Source organism: Scyliorhinus torazame, chromosome 9 (genome assembly GCF_047496885.1).
Source record: "Scyliorhinus torazame isolate Kashiwa2021f chromosome 9, sScyTor2.1, whole genome shotgun sequence".
Taxonomy (NCBI): domain Eukaryota; kingdom Metazoa; phylum Chordata; class Chondrichthyes; order Carcharhiniformes; family Scyliorhinidae; genus Scyliorhinus; species Scyliorhinus torazame.
In genome coordinates, this window is record NC_092715.1 from 206,759,674 (window position 1) to 206,778,024 (window position 18,351).

Below are 18,351 nucleotides of genomic sequence, written 5' to 3' on the forward strand. Positions count from 1 at the left end.
GGAGGCCATTCAGCCTATTGAGTCTGCAGTGTCAATTTAGCATCCTGCTGGAATTTACAGGGCACCCTGGAAACACCCTATAAACGCCTCTCAAAATGCTGGCTTGATGCTAGATTAGGACAGCAGCAAGAGTTCTCCAATTTACTGAACTTTCCCATGTAGCTTAAATGGGAAAAAAACTTAGAAGATCAAATTTTGGCCCCAAGCTGTATCATTATATGAGATTTCTACCTTGATACACGTCATGGAAATGTGTTTTTACTTTCTGTTATTGTAAAAAGTTGCCTGAAACATCCATTGGGTTCTACATGCTTTTTGGCTTAACTCTGGGCAGCTTATAACAGTGGTCTAGGTGATGTGCTGATGTGAAAATCAGTTCCCAATTCCCCTCTCAGTTGGACATAGTAAGATCCCATGCCTCTACTTCAGAGATGAGGAGGGAAGTCCTCCTCGGGGCAATATTTGACAATCAGCCAAACGTCACTTTAAAAAAGCTTGGGCCATAAATTCCTGGCTTCACAGTGGAGGATTTGGGGGGGGTGCCCCAAAGATATGCTGGGGAATCCCTCCTGGACGTTCCAACATAAGAGTTTACCGGACAATTGTCCAGAAGTGCGCTGGGCCGGGAACCATATACAAAGCAATCTCAGTTGTTAACGTTTGATGTCCAGCCAGTTTTATACTTATCGGCTGATATTCACTGCTGAGTGCAAATAATGGGAAATGCTGTAGACAGTGTCGGGACTGGCAGATCCTGTTGCCAGCCAATGCCACCTCTGCCGCCATGAAACACGCCAAGGAGCGCTAGCGGAAAATCCCGCCCATAGTTATTCTGAAAACATTAAGAGGAATAAATGCATTTCTAACTTCAAATTAACTATTTAAAAGACCAAGACCAAGCCTTGCACGGTTCACCCCCCCCCCCCCCCCCCCCACTCTCATGACCCCAGAGGACCCCTCCACAAAACCCTCAACAAAGAATCCCCCCCATGGCATTCCACACCCCCATCCACACAGGACTCCCCATCCTCCCACCTGACCTGACCCCACCCCCATGTCCAGACACCCCCCTCTCCCCCATATGTCTGGACTTCCCACATCACCAATGTTCAGATCCCCTCCCCCTCCATTGCCAATGTCCGAACTCCCACCGCCAAATCCCATTCACTCATCTTAGAAACTTCCCTTCTCCCTTTCAATGGGGCCTTTAAACTCATCTGCTTCATGGCAGCTGGTGCGTCTCCTCCTTTGTCTGCTCCTTTTGCCGCTGGAGCCGTGGACAAGCTTCGCTTCTTCAGCTTCCCACGGCCTGAGTCAGGAAGGTCGGGCGAGAAAGGTGCTTTCCACTTTAAGAGCAGGCAAGTCACTATGCAGTGGCACTCCACCACTGATAGCCGCTTTGAGGATACCTGGTCATTATCACAATGTTATTCTTGAGACCCGTCTGCGTGCGGTTTTGGTTGCAACTTTGCCGACATCACAACAGTGACTACACTTCAAAAATATCGTGCGGGTTATCAAGCGCTTTAGGCAACCGGAGATCTGAAAGGTGCTCAATGAATACAAATTCTTTCTTAAACCTTTCGCAGAGAGCCCTCTCGAAGTGGGTACTGCTTTGAAGTGTCTTGGACGTGTTGTTGATCTTTAAACTGTGCAACTAAAAGTTTTGAAAATCTTTTACTGGAAATCATGTAAATTACTGGCCCTGGGAATGACTTTTGTATTCATTCATCAGCAGGTTATTCTTACCAAGAAGAGAGGAAGGTAAGAAGCATGTGTTTCACTTTCTGCTTCATGCCGTGTGTGAGTACCTTGACTTTAAACAGACATCAGTGATTCTCTTCTCTGTTCCAGCCAGACTGCATGAGATACATTACCATGTTTCCTGAATGTATAATTCCAAGCAGGCCAATATGTGGAACAAACGGGATAACGTACAAGAATGAGTGCCAGATCTGCGTCACTAACTGGTACGAATCAAATGCTCTTTTGCTCATTCCGCAGAATGGTGAGAGTGGGAAAATAAATATTTTCACTGATAACAGTGTAACCAATGGTCTGGAATCACCAGTCAATGTTCCTATAGTCGTCCACCAAGCAAATATGCCTCTTCAAAGACAGTAGAGTTTTAAGCGTAAATACAAAATGCACATATCTCCTTGATTTTTTGATTGCTTGTTGATCCTGAACCACTCTCTGCTCATAACAATGGCTCCCAATTGAAGGAACTTTATACAGGAGTTTCCTGTTGTGGTGCTTGCTCGGAGTGTCTCTTCGAATTACGACCATTGTTTCAGGGACAACGGGAAACAAAGACCCGTTTTCTGGGTTTTATTGTGATATTTTAAAGAAAACCTACCTTATGCACACTGCGTTTTCTGTTCCTTTGGACGTATTTTTATGGCATCGGTATAAGTCACATTCTAATTTGAAAAGCTTCGTCAATAAGTTGTTAAATGTGCTGTGTTTGATGAGCATGCAGGATGCTAAAAGGAGTTAATATTCGCGCTGAAATAAATGACTCTAAAGGAGTAAGAAGGTGTTAACTGTGGTTCAGTTGGTAGCACTCTCACTTCTAGGTGCTTGTCCCATAGGAATTATGCACAATGGAACGTCTAGTTCTTGACTAGTTAATATTTATTATAAAATAAATGCGTGGTTCAGATAACTATGAGAAATATATTACAAACTACTAATTATGATAAATGAACCTAGTATGAATATCCACTAACACGACTATCGCCAGACTCCTCCAGGTACAGTCACATGGTAGTTTTACACTGTCACCTACTGGTTGGAGGTCGTTTACATTACTATTTACATCGTTGCTTATGCATATCATCCCAGTGCAAGCCCCACTCCAAAGACTTCAGCATTTAATTCAGGTTGACGTTTTGGCGCAGTATTGAGGGCAATTGCTGCACTGTCAGAGATGCTGGCACGGTGGCACAGTGGTTAGCACTGTTGCTTCACGCCGCCAGGGTTCTGGGCTCGATTCCCGGCTTGGGTCACTGTCTGTGCGGAGTCTGCACGTTCTCCCCGTGTCTGCGTGGGTTTCCTCCGGGTGCTCCGGTTTCCTCCCACAAGTCCCGAAAGGCCTGTTCACCTAATTCACCAATTAGGTGAATTGGACATTCTGAATTCTCCCTCTGTGTACCCGAACAGGCACCAGAATGTGGCGACGAGGGGATTTTCACAGTAACTTCATTGCAGTGTTAAATGTAAGCCTACTTATGGCACGAATAAAGATTATAATCATTATTAGGATAGAACTTTGGGCCCTGGTCATTTATACTTGAAAAGCTATCTTTTTTATGCTTTATGTGAGAGTCATGGTGTATGTGAGACTGCCGAAGACACCTTCACTCATGGTGCCGATGTCGTGCACCAGGCTCTCCACTGTGGTCGCCACCCCAGCAGTGTTGGCCTCGGTGCCACACATTGCCAGCGACATCTCCTGTGCCCGTAGCCTCTGGGACTCCTCCAATCGGCTATGGATCTGCTGGAGTGACGCTGACATCTCCCTCTGAACACCCCGACCACGTCCTGTACCAGAGGCTCAGCATCAAGCTGGGACCCAGCTGGGTCCTGGGATCCAGCAGCCCTCCGCCTGTTGCCTCGTCTGGGGTTCCTGCCTCCACCTGATGTACATCAGCCGCAGTGTGGTGCTCACCAGATTGTGCCCCAGAAGCCTGACCACTAACATTTCCCATCGAGGTGCGTGTATCTGCGCTGGTGGAGGGTGGGGATGACAGCTGTGCCGTGACTATAACAGTTGCATCCTCGGAGCTCTCCTCCGTAGTGTTCTCCTCGGATTTAGGAGGGGGGGGGGGCTGCCCGGGGCCGGCGCCGTAGGCTGGAGGACCTGTGGGAGAATGGACATGGGGTCAGTGGGAGGGATGTGTCAGTCAGTAAGGCAATCACTACTCACGTTTGACAGGTCCTCCGGTGGAGCTCGGTGGTTCCTCACCTCTGCGTCGTCCGCCAGCCTCCGCGTGGGTGACCGCCCTGTCCTCGGCCACACCGGTCACCTCCAGGGCCTTCTCCTCGAAGGAGGTGAAGATTCCCAAGACCGGCACCCCACCGCCAGTTTCCCGCCGAGTATGGGAGAGCTTTTCCTGAGGGGACACAGAGAGGGCATCGTTAGCCACACACATGGTTCACAGTGGTGGTGGGGGTGTGTGTGAAGAAAGGATTGAAGGGGTGGTTGGAGCGAGTGCTGAAGGGGGAGGGGGATGGAAGGAGGGTTGGGGATTGGGGTCACCTCAGGGGATGCTCCCTGGGGGGTTGGGGGTGAGATGTTGGTGTCTACTCACTTGTGCTGCCCATTGTAGGTCGTTGATGAGCAGTCAGCTCGGGCAGTGTGACCAGGAGGACTGGTTGTTGACCTTCTTCCGACACTGGAGGCCAGTCCTCATGGTCACACTGCCTGAGCTGACTGTTGCCGCTACCTCATCCCAGGCGGCACTGGCTGCCTTGTGGCTCACCCTCCAGGACCCTCAGGGTAACAGGACATCCCTCCTGGCCTCCACTGCATCTAGCATCCCTGAATCTAGGCCCCGGTCTCCTCAGCGCTATTGTTGCGAGCTGGTTGGGTTGGTTGAGCAAGCGCAGCTTAAATGTTGCTCGACGTTGTTAGCGGGGGGCTGGCGAGCGCGGTTCCGGCGAAACAGCTGGCGAGCTGGCATTCAGAGCGGTAAGCCCATAAGGTCTCATTAAGTGGACCAATTAACGTTGAATAGCGTTGCCGGCCTCGCAGTGCCGAACGCCGGGAAACTTGCAGCAATTCCCACTCGCTACGGCACTTGGAAATGTTTCCGGGGAATCGCGCACAATATATATGACGTTATTTTCTGTGCTGTGTAATTCTGCATGCATACGTGAGTTAATATTAACCAGGGCAGCACTGTGGCACAGTAGCTAGCACTCTGCCTCACAGCACCACGGACTCAGGTTCACTGTGTGCAGTTTGCACTTTCTCCTCGTGTGCGTGGGTTTCCTCCGGGTGCTCCATTTCCTCCCACAGTCCAAAGATGTGCAGGTGAGGTGGGGTTGCGGGGTTACGGGGGATAGGGTGGGGAGAGTGAGCCCAGGTAGGGTGCTTGTTCGGAGGGTCGGTGCAGACACAATGGGTCGAGTGGCTTCCTTCTGCCCTGTAGGAATCCTATGGTGTCCAGAATATACCATGTTCAAGAATCTTTGGAATTCTCTACGTTAGAGGGCTGTGGAAGTTCAGCCATTGTGCATGTTTAAAGCAGAGATTGATAGATTTCTGATTAACAATAACCTACGGATTTATGGAAATAGCGGATGTAAAACGTATTGAAGTGTCCAGCCCACCATGATCATAATAACTGGTGGAGGAGGCTCGCTGGGCTGAATGGCCTACTCCCTGTTCCTATGTTAATCAGCATTACTGATTCCTTTGCCTATTTATACTCAGATGAGAATTCTTGTAGTCAAAACCTTCCATCATTCCATTGAACGGAAACCAATCAGTCTGTTCAAATTTAGAGCTAATTATACGATGGGAAGTGCCATAGAATCATAGAATTTACACTGCAGAAGGAGGGCATTTGGCCCATTGAGTCTGCACCAGCCCTTGGAAAGAGCACCCCACCTAAGCCCACACCTCCACCCTATCCCTACACCTCCACCCTATCCCTACACCTCCACCCTATCCCTGTAACCCCACCTAACCTTTTTTTTGGACACGAAGGGCAATTTAGCATGGCCAATCCACCTAACCTGCACATCTTTGGACTGTGGGCGGAAACCGGAGCACCCGGAGGGAACCCACGCAGACACAGGGAAAACGTGCAGACTCCGCACAGAAAGTGACCCAAGCCAGGAATCGAACCTGGGACCCTGGAGCTGTGAAGCAACTGTGCTAACCACTGTGCTACCGTGCTGCCCAATCTCACTAATGCAAGTCCAACGGCGCTAGGGGTGGTGGAGGGTGCATGTTATTGGGCAAGCAGGTCTAATTGAAACCTACTGAGTCTGAGTGGGTTTGACAGGACGGATGCTGAGAGACCTGGGAAAGCTTGTGGAGTCAGGAAGTGCGTGACTCGCCACAGAAACCCAGTCTCTGACCCTGTGCTCACAGTTTTTATGTGGTCGGTCCAGTTAAAGTCTGTCAATTACTCCTTGCACTTATGGGGAACTCTGCCAGTATATAGAATTAGGGCCGCACTCTATTGGCCTTGTTGCGCCCGACTCGAGACACGATGAGGCCGTTAAATCTCGCGAGACGCCTTATGAGGTGGGGTGCGAGGGACTCGAGGACACCCTCATTGGTAAGTTTTTAAATAGTGCCCCAATCTCTTCCTGCACTTGTGTGTCCAGAGGTGAGGTGAGAGTGACTACCCTTGACTCAAGGAAGCATTTGATCAAGTATTACATCAAGAAGCCCTGGCAAAACTGGAGTCAATGGGAATCAGGAGGAAAGCTCTACACTGGTTGGCGTCATACCTGGCACAAAGGAAGATGGTTGTGGTAGTTGGAGGTCAATCATCTCAGCTCCAGTATATCACTGCAGGAGTTCCTTAGGGTAATGTCCTAGGCCCAATCATCTTCAGATGCTTCATCAATGACCTTCCTTAAGACCATAAGACCATAAGACATAGGAGCGGAAGTAAGGCCATTCGGCCCATCGAGTTCATTCCACCATTCAATCAGGGCTGATTTCAACTCCATTTACCCGCTCTCTCTCCTTCCAACATAAGGTCAGATGCAGGGAAGTTCGCTGATGATTGCAAAATGTTCATCACCATTCGCGACAACTACAGGCCGGTGAGCCTTATGTCAGTGGTAGGCAAATTACTGGAGAGAATTCTTCGATACAGGATCTACTCCCATTTGGAAGCAAATGGACGTATTACTGAGAGGCAGGCAGCACGGTTTTGTGAAGGGGAGGTCGTGTCTCACTAACTTGATCGAGGTTTTTGAGGAGGTCACAAAGATAATTGATGCAGGGAGGGCAGTGGACGTTGTCTATATGGACTTCAGTAAGGCATTTGACAAGGTCCCTCATGGCAGATTGGTGCAAAAGGTGAAGTCACACGGGATCAGAGGTGAGCTGGCAAGATGGATACAGAACTGTATTACAGCGAGTAGCAATGGAAGGGTGCTTTTCTGATTGGAGGGCTGTGACTAGTGGTGTTCCGCAGGGATCTGTGCTGGGACCTTTGCTGTTTGTAGTATATATAAATGATTTGGAGGAAAATATAACTGGTCTGATTAGTAAGTTTTCAGACGACACAAAGGTTGGTGGAATTGCAGATAGCGATGAGGACTGTCAGAGGATACAGCAGGATTTAGATCGTTTGGAGACTTGGGCGGAGAGATGGCAGATGGAGTTTAATCCGGACAAATGTGAGGTAATGCAATCTAGGTGTACAGGTCCACAGGTCACTGAAAGGGGCAACTGAGTAGAGAAGGAAGTCAAGAAGGCATACGGCATGCTTGCCTTCATTGGCCAAGGCATTGAGTATAAGAATTGGCAAGTCATGTTGCAGCTGTATAGAACCTTAGTTAGGCCACACTTGGAGTATAGTGTTCAATTCTGGTCGCCACACTACCAGAAGGATGTGGATGCTTTAGAGAGGGTGCAGAAGAGATTTACCAGGATGTTGCCTGGTACGGAGGGCATTAGCTATGAGGAGCGGTTGAATAAACTCGGTTTGTTCTCACTGGAACGACGTGAAGGGCAACGTGATAGAGGTCTACAAAATTATGAGGGGCATAGACAGAGTGGATAGTCAGAGGCTTTTTCTCAAGGTAGAGGGGTCAATTACTAGGGGGCATAGGTTTAAGGTGAGAGGGGCAAGGTTTAGAGTAGATGTACGAGGCAAGTTTTTTTACACAGAGGGTAGTGGGTGCCTGGAACTCGCTGCCGGAGGAGGTGGTGGAAGCAGGGACGATAATGACGTTTAAGGGGCATCTTGACAAATACATGAATAGGATGGGAATAGAGGGATACGGACCCTAGAAGTGTGGAAGATTTTAGTTTTGACGGGCAGCATGGTCGGCGCAGGGTTGGAGAGTCTAAGGGCCTGTTCCTGTGCTGTACTTTTCTTTGTTCTTTGTTCCTCAGACACTGAAACAGTGCACATGCAAATGCAGCAATATCCAGGATTAGGCTGACAAGTGGCATGTTATATTCATGCAACACAAGTGCCAGGCAATGACCATCTCCAATAAGATTGATTGATTGATTTGATTGATTGATTTATTGTCACATGTCCTGAAGTACAGTGAAAAGTATTTTTCTGCGGTCAAGGGAATGTGCACAGTAGACAAAAATAATAATCGACAAAGTACATCAACAAACAGTGATTGGTTACAGTGCGGAACAAGGGCCAAACAAAGCAAATACACGAGCAAGAGCGTCGTGATAGGGCGTCGTGAATAGTGTTCTTACAGGGAACAGATCAGTCCGAGGGGGAGTCATTGAGGAGTCTTGTAGCTGTGGGGAAGAAGCTGTTCCTATGTCTATGCGGGTCTTCAGATGCCTGTATCTTCTGCCTGATGGAAGGGTCTGGAAGAGGGCAAAGCTTGGGTGTGAGGGGTCTCTGACAATGCTGTCTGCCTTTCTGAGGCAGCGGGCGGTGTAGACAGAATCAATGGGAGGGCGGCAAGCTTGTGTTATGCGTTGGGCTGAGTTCACCACACTCTGTAGTTTCTTGCCATCTTGGGCCGAGCAGTTGCCATACCAAGCTGTGATGCCCCTTGACTTTCAATGGCATTACCATCACTGAATCCCCCACTATCAACACCCTGGGGGTTACCATTGACCACAATGTGAAATGGACTAGCCATAGAAATACTGTGGCTACGAGAACAGGTCAGAGACTAGTAATCCTGCAGTGAATAACTTGCCTCCTGACTCCCCAAAGCCTGTCCACCATCTACAAGGCACAAGTCAGGAGTGTGACAAAATAATCCCCACTTGCCAGGGTGAGTGCAGTTCCAACAACACTTCAAGAAGCTCGATACCATCCAGGACAAAGCAACACGCTTGGTTGGCACCCCTTCTATAAACATTCACTCCCTCCATCACCGACGCACAGTGGCAGCTATGTGTACCACCTACAAGATGCACTGCAGGAATTCGCCAAGGCCCCTTAGACAGCACCTTCCAACCCCATGAGCACTACCATCTAGAAGGACAAGGGCAGCAGATACATGGGAACCCCATCACATGGAGGTTCCCCTCCAGCTCACTCAGCATCCTGGCATGGAAAATATATCGCTGCCCCTTCCTGTTGCTGGGTCAAAATCCTGGAACTCCCTCCTTAACAGCAGTAGGTGTACCCATACCACATGGGCTGCAGCGGTTCAAGAATGGAGCTCATCACCACCTTCTCAAGGGCAATTAGGGATGGGCAACCATTAATTAGGCTTAGCCAACGAAACCCAAATCCCGTAAAAATGAATTAAAAAAAATACAGAGAGTTATAATGCAAGTTGTACTTAATGTTACACAGAGTGAGTAGATAACATAACCGTATGGCAATAGTCACTGTTTAAAATGTGACATTCTAAACCAGTCTCCTTATACATTTAGTTTGTACATAGTTTTGAATAATAAAGAGATAAAGAAATGTACTCTTATAACTAATCACATATTGTCACAAACTTTAACTCTAATACATAGTTGAAGGTAATTGCTTTAAAGGAAATTGTAGGTATGGCCAACATTCTCCAAAGATGTGAGTCCTCAGTCGGAATCGGCCCTAGTAATTTTCTTGAGTTGAAACTCATACAAATGAAGGCTAGCATTTATACAGAACCCTTCACAGCTGCAGGACCTCCCAAAGAGTTTTACAGACCATAAGACCATAAGACATAGGAGCAGAATTAGGCCACTCGGCCCATCGAGTCTGCTCCGCCATTCAATCATGGCTGATATTTTTCTCATCCCCAATCTCCTGCCTTCTCCCCATAACCCCTGATCCCCTTGTTAATCAAGCCTTCATTGGTAGGCAAACAGAAACATCAATGTCTCTCAAACAGCAAATAATCAGGTGTGAGGAGGATGCTGTCTCAGAATGGCTCCCTTGCTCTTCGCAGAGTTCTTCATCAGTCTGGGAGTTGGATTTGATTCACAATCGTCTATGCTCAAATGCACTGTGACTGCGCTAACCTGATACTTAAGAGCCTTCACTACCCCCATACCTTAGCTATCGTTGCCTTCTACTCAATATCATCCATAAGCTTGTTGGCTATTCCTTATTCCTTTTATTTAGTGTTATAAATGAAATGATTGTCATTGTCTTTGGATAGCAGACAGCAAATTGGTTGAAAAGTCCAACCATGTCTGAGGTCAGGGTGGCCATTTTATTTTAGATCTCCTCTGGTCATTGCGTGTTTTAATTTGATTCAGTTTCTCAAACCTCTGCAAAGGTCACTGCTCTTGATTTCTGACTGTGTGTCCAGTGTAACTGATTTCTTTTGCCCTTCAGGAAGTCCATGATAAACATCAGGATTCGTCACAATGGCGAATGTTGAATTCAACATCACGAGAGTCGGCATTACAGTCAAGCAAACTGACTAAACGTTCCAGTCGGTCATTTGGAAAACCATCTAGTCTTCAATGTAAAGCTGATTCGCCTTTTGAAAGTTTGAACTGTTAAATAAAATACTTTGGCTAATTTTGTTGTGATCCAAAATCACCAATAGTTTCTTTTTATCAAGTTTGATTATGTACAATTATCTTTCTTGAGATAAAGACCTAATAAAGTTGCTGAGTGACCTTTTGGATCATGTGGCTCCTTTTCTGTCTGCCTCAATAAATTACAGTGTGGAAACTGGCTTTGATTGGTCCACACATGTACAAATAGTGGCCTATCTATCAATTAAACCCATAATTTCCCCTGTTCTAACAAGAGCAGTCACAATGGATAATAATAACAATAGATAACAATCTTTATTAGTGTCACAAGTAGGCTTACATTAACGCTGCAATGAAGTTACTGTGGAAAGCCCCTAGTCACCACAGTCTGCCGCCTGTTCTAGTACACAGAGGGATGTCCAAATTACCTAACAACACGTCTTTCGGGACTTGTGGGAGGAAACCGGAGCACCCAGAGGAAACCCATGCAGACACGGGGAGAACGTGCAGACTCCACACAGGCAGTGACCCAAGCAGGAATTAAATCTGGGTCCCTGGCGCTGTGAAGCGACAGTGCTAACCACTGTACTACTGTGCCACCCATGTGGTGGAGCTTTGGCAGATGAGCCTTCGACGTCCATCCCCATCCCTTCACACTTATTTAAAGGCATAACAAATAGGGGAAGGACTAGGCCATTCGGATCCTCGAGCCTGCTCCACCATTATGGCTGATCTGATTGTGGCCATAACTCTACTTTTCTGTCTGCTTCCATAACCCTTGGCCCCCTTGTCAATCAAAATATGTCTCACAGCCGTGAATAACCCAATGGGGGCGTTGCTGTTAAAACTGTGCCCCCTGCAGTTCTGGATTCCCCCACTAGGCGAAGCACCGTCTCAGTTTCCTGTCCAGTTCCCTCAGACTCAGATTTGTCAATGAGATCACCTCTCATTCTCCTAAACTCCCATGCATATGGGCCCAACCGTTCCTCATAAGACAAGCCCATCACCCCAGGAAAAAAGCACAGTGAACTTTCTCTGAACTACAACCAATGCAAGTATGACTTTCCTTAAGTAAGATGACCTGTACTGAGCACTGTGGGTGTGCCTTGAGTCCAGGCTGTCTCCCTGGTGTTTTGTGGGGTTTTAATACTCTGAACTATTTAGAACACTGCTGGAATGCTCAGCTCTTCCATAAATTGCATCAGAGAAACCAACCAACCCCTTATCCCAAGGCTGGATGCAAAGGATTCACAGGTAAACCACGTTAGCACAGTGGTTAGCACAGTTGCCTCACAGTTCCAGGGTCGCAGGTTCAATTCCCGGCTTGGGTCACTGTCTGTGCGGAGTCTGCATGTCCTCCCCGTGTGTGTGTGGGTTTCCTCCGGGTGCTCCAATTTCCTCCCACAGTCCAAAGATGTGCAGGTTAGGTGGATTGGCCATGATAAATTGCCCTTGGATTGGATTGGATTGGATTTGTTTATTATCCCGGGAGGTACAGTGAAAAGTATTTTTCTGCGAGCAGCTCAACAGATCATTAAGTACATGGGAAGAAAAGGAATAAAAGAAAATACATAATAGGGCAAAACAACATATACAATGTAACCACATAAGCACTGGCATCGGATGAAGCATACAGGGTGTAGTGTTAATGAGGTCAGTCCATAAGAGGGTCATTTAGGAGTCTGGTGACTGTGGGGAAGAAGCTGTTTTTGAGTCTGTTCGTGCGTGTTCTCAGACTTCTGTATCTCCTGCCCGATGGAAGAAGTTGGAAGAGCAAGTAAGCTGGGTGGGAGGGATCTTTGATTATGCTGCCCGCTTTCCCCAGGCAGCGGGAGGTGTAGATGGAGTCAATGGATGGGAGGCAGGTTTGTGTGATGGACTGGGCGGTGTTCACGACTCTCTGAAGTTTCTTGCGGTCCTGGGCCGAGCAGTTGCCAAACCAGGCTGTGATGCAGCCCAATAGGATGCTTTCTATGGTGCATCTGTAAAAGTTGGTAAGGGTTAAATGCCAAATTTTCTTCGTTTCCTGAGTTAGGCACTGTTGTGCTTTCTTGGTGGTAGCGTCGATGTGGGTGGACCAGGACAGATTTTTGGAGATGTGCACCCTTAGGAATTTGAAACTGCTAACCATCTCCACCTCGGCCCCGTTGGTGCTGACAGGGGTGTGTACAGTACTTTGCTTCCTGAAGTTAATGACCAGCTCTTTAGTTTTGCTGGCATTGAGGGAGAGATTGTTGTCACTACACCACTCCACTAGATTCTCTATCTCCCTCCTGTATTCGGACTCGTCGTTATTCGAGATCTGGCCCACTATGGTTGTATCGTCAGCAAACTTGTAGATGGAGTTGGAACCAAATTTTGCCACGCAGTCGTATGTGTACAGGGAGTAGAGTAGGGGCCTAAATACCCAGCCTTTCAGGGTCCTAGTGTTGAGGACTATTGTGGAGGAGGTGTTGTTGTTCATTCTTACTGATTGTGGTCTGTTGGTCAGAAAATCGAGGATCCAGTTGCAGAGTGGGGAGCCAAGTCCTAGGTTTTGGAGCTTTGATATGAGCTTGGCTGGGGGATTATGGTGTTGAAGGCGGACCTGTAGTCAATAAATAGGAGTCTGATGTAGGAGTCCTTGTTTTCGAGATGCTCTAGGGATGAGTGTAGGGCCAGGTAAATGGTGTCTGATGTGGACCGGTTGCAGCGGTATGCGAATTGCAGTGGATCAAGGCGTTCTGAGAGTATGGAGGTGAGGCGCTTCATGATCAATCTCTCGAAGCACTTCATTACGACTGAAGTCAGGGCCACTGGACGGTAGTCATTGAGGCACGTTGCCTGGTTCTTCTTTGGTACCGCTATGATAGTGGTCTTAAAGCAGGTGGGGACCTCGGAGTGGAGTAGGGACAGGTTAAAGATGTCCGTGAATACCTCTGCCATCTGGTCCGCTCAGGCTCTGAGTGCACGACCAGGGATCCCGTCTGGGCCCGTCGCCTTCCGAGGGTTCACTTTCAGGAAGGCCAATCTGACTTCGGAAGCTGTGATGGTGGGTATGGGTGAATTATGAGCTGCTGGGGCACTCGACAGCGGATTGTTGGTTACCTGCTCGAACCAAGCATAGAATGCATTGAGTTCATCGGGGAGGGGTGCACTGCTGCCAGAGATACTGCTCGGCTTCGCTTTGTAGCCCATTATGTTGTTTAGTCCTTGCCACAACCGCCGAGAGTCTGTCTGTGACTCTAGCTTAGTTTGATATTCTCTCTTGGCATCTCGGATGGCTTTGCGGAGGTCGTACCTGGATTTCTTGTATAGGTCAGGGTCGTCTGTCTCGAACGCCTCAGATCTGTCCTTCAGTAGGGAGTCAATCTCGTGATTGAGCCATGGTTTCCGGTTGGGGAACGCACGTACTGCTTTCTTTGGCACGCAGTCGTCCACACATTTGCTGATGAAGTCTGTGACGGTGGTGGCAGACTCATTAAGTTGGTCGCTGAGTTCTTAAATATGGACCAGTCCACTGTCTCTAAGCAGTCCAAAAAGGTTAGGTAGGGTTACAGGAATAGGATGGAAGGGTGTGCTTAGGTACAGTGCTCTTTCCAAGGCCTGGTGCTTACTCGATGGGCTGAGTGGCCTCCTTCTGCACTGTAGATTCTATGATTCAATAATTCCTCTTTTGCATTTTGTTGCAATTTTCACATCTGGTTGTATTGGTATAACAGAACTTACTGAGATAGAAAAGCTAAACAGGCCATTATGTTCTGTGTTATCCTCTCCACCAGAACGTCAAGGTCTGTTCCCTCATTATTTTGGGCAGAAATCTCCTTTAAATGGAATTTTCTTTGTTCCTTCCTATCGATTTTACCACAGGTCAGCAATTTTAATTAAAAAAAGGCTGAAGACAAACTTCTTCTCTCGGCACAGCCCACAGTTATTCATGGGCTTGTTGGGTAATATGTTGAAGCCTCAAGCACTGACACCTTTATTATTTGACAGGGCTCCCAGCCAAGTTATCATTCCCATCCACTAACCCCAAAGTGATTCACCTCAAGTTCAGGCTGACAAATATAAATGAGGCCCAGAATGTAATTGAGACCCCATGCAGGCCCAACTCACCGCAGGGGTTTAGCTACATCCCTGAAGCCCACAGATCCTGTAAAGGGCTGAACCAATATTTTAACCTCACCCCCATCCCGGCACCACCCGCCAACACCCATTCTGCCAAACATCAGGGCCGGGATTCTCCGCCGAATCCTGCCCCGCCGCCCCGACACCGGCTTCTCTATTCTCCGGCGCCGTTTTTTGGGAGGCAGCGGGATTCCCGCCACGCCGGTCGGGGGCTGTTGACAGCGCCCCCCCCCCCCCCCCGCCGATTCTCCGGGTCCCGATGGGCTGAGTGGCTGTCCAGTTTTGGCCAGTCCCGCCGGCGTGAATTACTCACCTCACGCACGGCGGGACCTGGCAGGTAAGTACGCGGGGACCGTCCTAGGGGGGGACGCAGAGGGATCCGACACCGGGGGAGGGGGGGGGTGGCACGGTGGCCTGGTCCGCGATCAGGGCCTGCCGATCCTGCGGGAGGGCTGTTCCCAAGGCCTTCCTTCCTTTGTGACGGGCCCCTGTAGCTCTCTGCCATATTGCCCGGGGGCCGGCGCGGAGAAGGGAACCTCAGCAAATGCACGAAAATACACCAGCCGGTCTGCGCATGTGCGAACTCGCGCCGGCCCTTCGGCGCCGGCTGGAGCAGGATGACTCCGGAAGCAACCTAGCCCCCTCGAAAGGTGAGAATTCCTCACCTTGGGGGGCCATTGACGCCAGAAAGTGAAGGCTGCTGGGATGGCACCGTTCCTTATACTCCGCCTGTCAGGGCGGAGCTACGTACAACAGCCAATGGTAGGCGCCTGGGTCTAACCAATGGTCATCAGCCTCTTAGGTACCACAATACCTGGTACTACCACATTCACCCCCTGTTAAAAAAGAGCCCGGCGGGGGTGGTGGCCAGCGTTAATAGTCGCCTTTAGCATGGTATGACCAGGTATGGAGGTACCGTGATGTCGAGGATATTTACAAAGTGTTCACAGTGCAGCAATCAGTCGATCGGGTGGCCTGGTCGTCCTCCTGGAGCGTCTGGGTTTCGGCGGTGATTCTGATGGGGGTCCCGGCAGTTGCGACTCCGGGAGCGTGGTTTTGTCCTCCCTGGCAGCTTCGTTCCCCCCTCGGCGGCGCTGTGGGGGCAAAATGTTGACACGGGTGGGGGGACGCCTGTAGGGGGCGTCGGTGGGTGGTCGGGCCTAGGCAGGAGCGGCGGGAGCACTGACCCTCAGTGGTCAGTGGGGCAATGGTTCGGGTGCGCGTGGGGTTCCGGCGGGCGCCAGGTCCTGAAGGGAGACTGTGTCTTGCCGGCCATCAGGGAACACTACGTAGGCGTACTGGGGGTTAGCGTGCAGCAGGTGGACCCTCTCGACCAACGGGTCCGACTTGTGCGCCCGCACGTGCTTCCAAAGCAGGATGGGTCCGGGTGTCGCTAGCCAGGTTGGGAGCGAGGTCCCGGAGGAGGACTTCCTGGGGAAAACAAGGAGACGTTCATGAGGTGCCTGATTTGTGGTTGTACAGAGCAGCGACCGGATGGCGTGCAGGGCCATCGGGAAGACTTCCTGCCAGCGGGAGACTGGGAGATTCCTGGATCGTAGGGCCAGTAGAACGGTCTTCCAGACCGTTCCGTTCTCCCTCTCTACCTGCCCGTTTCCCCGGGGGTTGTAACTGGTCGTCCTGCTCGAGGCGATGCCCTTGCTGAGCAGGAATTGACGCAGTTCGTCGCTCATAAAGGAAGACCCCCATCACTGTGTATGTATGCGGGGAAACTGAACAGCGTAAAGATACCCTGGAGGGCCTTGATTTTTTTTTTTAAGAATATTTTATTGAAAATTTTTGGTCAACCATCACAGTACATTGTGTATCCTTTACACAATAATATAACAGTATAAATAACAATGACCTGTTTTATAAACAAAGAATAAATAATATATAACAAAAACTAAAACTAAAACTAAATGGCAACTGCCTTGTCTCAGATAAACACTCTCCAAAAATATGGTTTAACAATCCAATATACAATTATTTATAGCAACGACCTATACATATTATACATATATATTAATAACCCTGAGACTCCTTCTGGTTCCTCCCCCCCCTTCCCCCTGGGCTGCTGCTGCTGCCTTCTTCTTTTCCATTCCCTCTATCTTTCTGTGAGGTATTCGACGAACGGTTGCCACCGCCTGGTGAACCCTTGAGCCGATCCCCTTAGGACGAACTTAATCCGTTCCAGCTTTATAAACCCTGCCATGTCATTTATCCAGGTCTCCACCCCCGGGGGCTTGGCTTCCTTCCACATTAACAATATCCTGTGCCGGGCTACTAGGGACGCAAAGGCCAAAACATCGGCCTCTCTTGCCTCCTGCACTCCCGGCTCTTGTGCAACCCCAAATATAGCCAACCCCCAGCTTGGTTCGACCTGGACCCCCACCACTTTCGAAAGCACCTTTGTCACCCCCACCCAGAACCCTTGTAGTGCCGGACATGACCAGAATATGTGGGTGTGATTCGCTGGGCTTCTCGAGCATCTCGCACACCTATCCTCTACCCCCAAAAATTTACTGAGCCGTGCTCCAGTCATATGCGCCTTGTGTAACACCTTAAATTGAATCAGGCTTAGCCTGGCACACAAGGATGATGAGTTTACCCTACTTAGGGCATCCGCCCACGGCCCCTCCTCAATCTCCTCCCCCAGCTCTTCTTCCCATTTCCCTTTCAGCTCATCTACCATAGTCTCCCCTTTGTCCCTCATTTCCCTATATATATCTGACACCTTACCGTCCCCCACCCATGTCTTTGAGGTTACTCTGTCCTGCACCTCATGCGTCGGGAGCTGCGGGAATTCCCTCACCTGCTGCCTCGCAAAAGCCCTCAGTTGCATATACCGGAATGCATTCCCTTGGGGCAACCCATATTTCTCGGTCAGCGCTCCCAGACTTGCGAACTTCCCATCCACAAACAGATCTTTCAGTTGCGTTACTCCTGCTCTTTGCCATATTCCAAATCCCCCATCCATTCTCCCCGGGGCAAACCTATGGTTGTTTCTTATCGGGGACCCCACCAAGGCTCCCGTCTTTCCCCTATGCCGTCTCCACTGTCCCCAAATTTTCAAAGTCGCCACCACCACCGGGCTTGTGGTGTATTTCTTCGGTGAGAACGGCAATGGGGCCGTCACCATAGCTTGTAGGCTAGTCCCCCTACAGGACGCCCTCTCCAATCTCTTCCACGCCGCTCCCTCCTCTTCCCCCATCCACTTACTCACCATTGAGATATTGGCGGCCCAGTAGTACTCACTTAGGCTCGGTAGTGCCAGCCCCCCCCCCCTATCCCTACTACGCTGTAAGAATCCCTTCCTCACTTTCGGGGTCTTCCTGGCCCACACAAAACTCATGATACTCTTTTCGATCCTTTTGAAAAAAGCCTTCGTGATCACCACCGGGAGGCACTGAAACACAAAGAGGAATCTCGGGAGGACTACCATTTTAACTGCCTGCACCCTCCCTGCCAGTGACAGGGATACCATGTCCCATCTCTTGAAGTCCTCCTCCATTTGTTCCACCAATCGCGTTAAATTTAACCTATGCAATGTATCCCAATTCTTGGCTATCTGGATCCCCAAGTAACAAAAGTCCCTTGTTACCTTCCTCAGCGGAAAGTCCTCTATT

The 18,351-nt window shown here is 49.3% G+C and overlaps 1 long non-coding RNA gene across 1 annotated transcript; it reads left to right on the forward strand.

The window, feature by feature from the left end:
• Positions 1-1,734: 1,734 nt before the first annotated feature.
• On the forward strand, positions 1,735-10,759 carry LOC140430063 (uncharacterized). Its single transcript, XR_011949307.1, has 3 exons — positions 1,735-1,764; positions 1,855-1,970; positions 10,470-10,759. It is a non-coding gene; the product is annotated as an uncharacterized lncRNA (long non-coding RNA).
• The last annotated feature ends 7,592 nt before the right edge of the window (positions 10,760-18,351 follow it).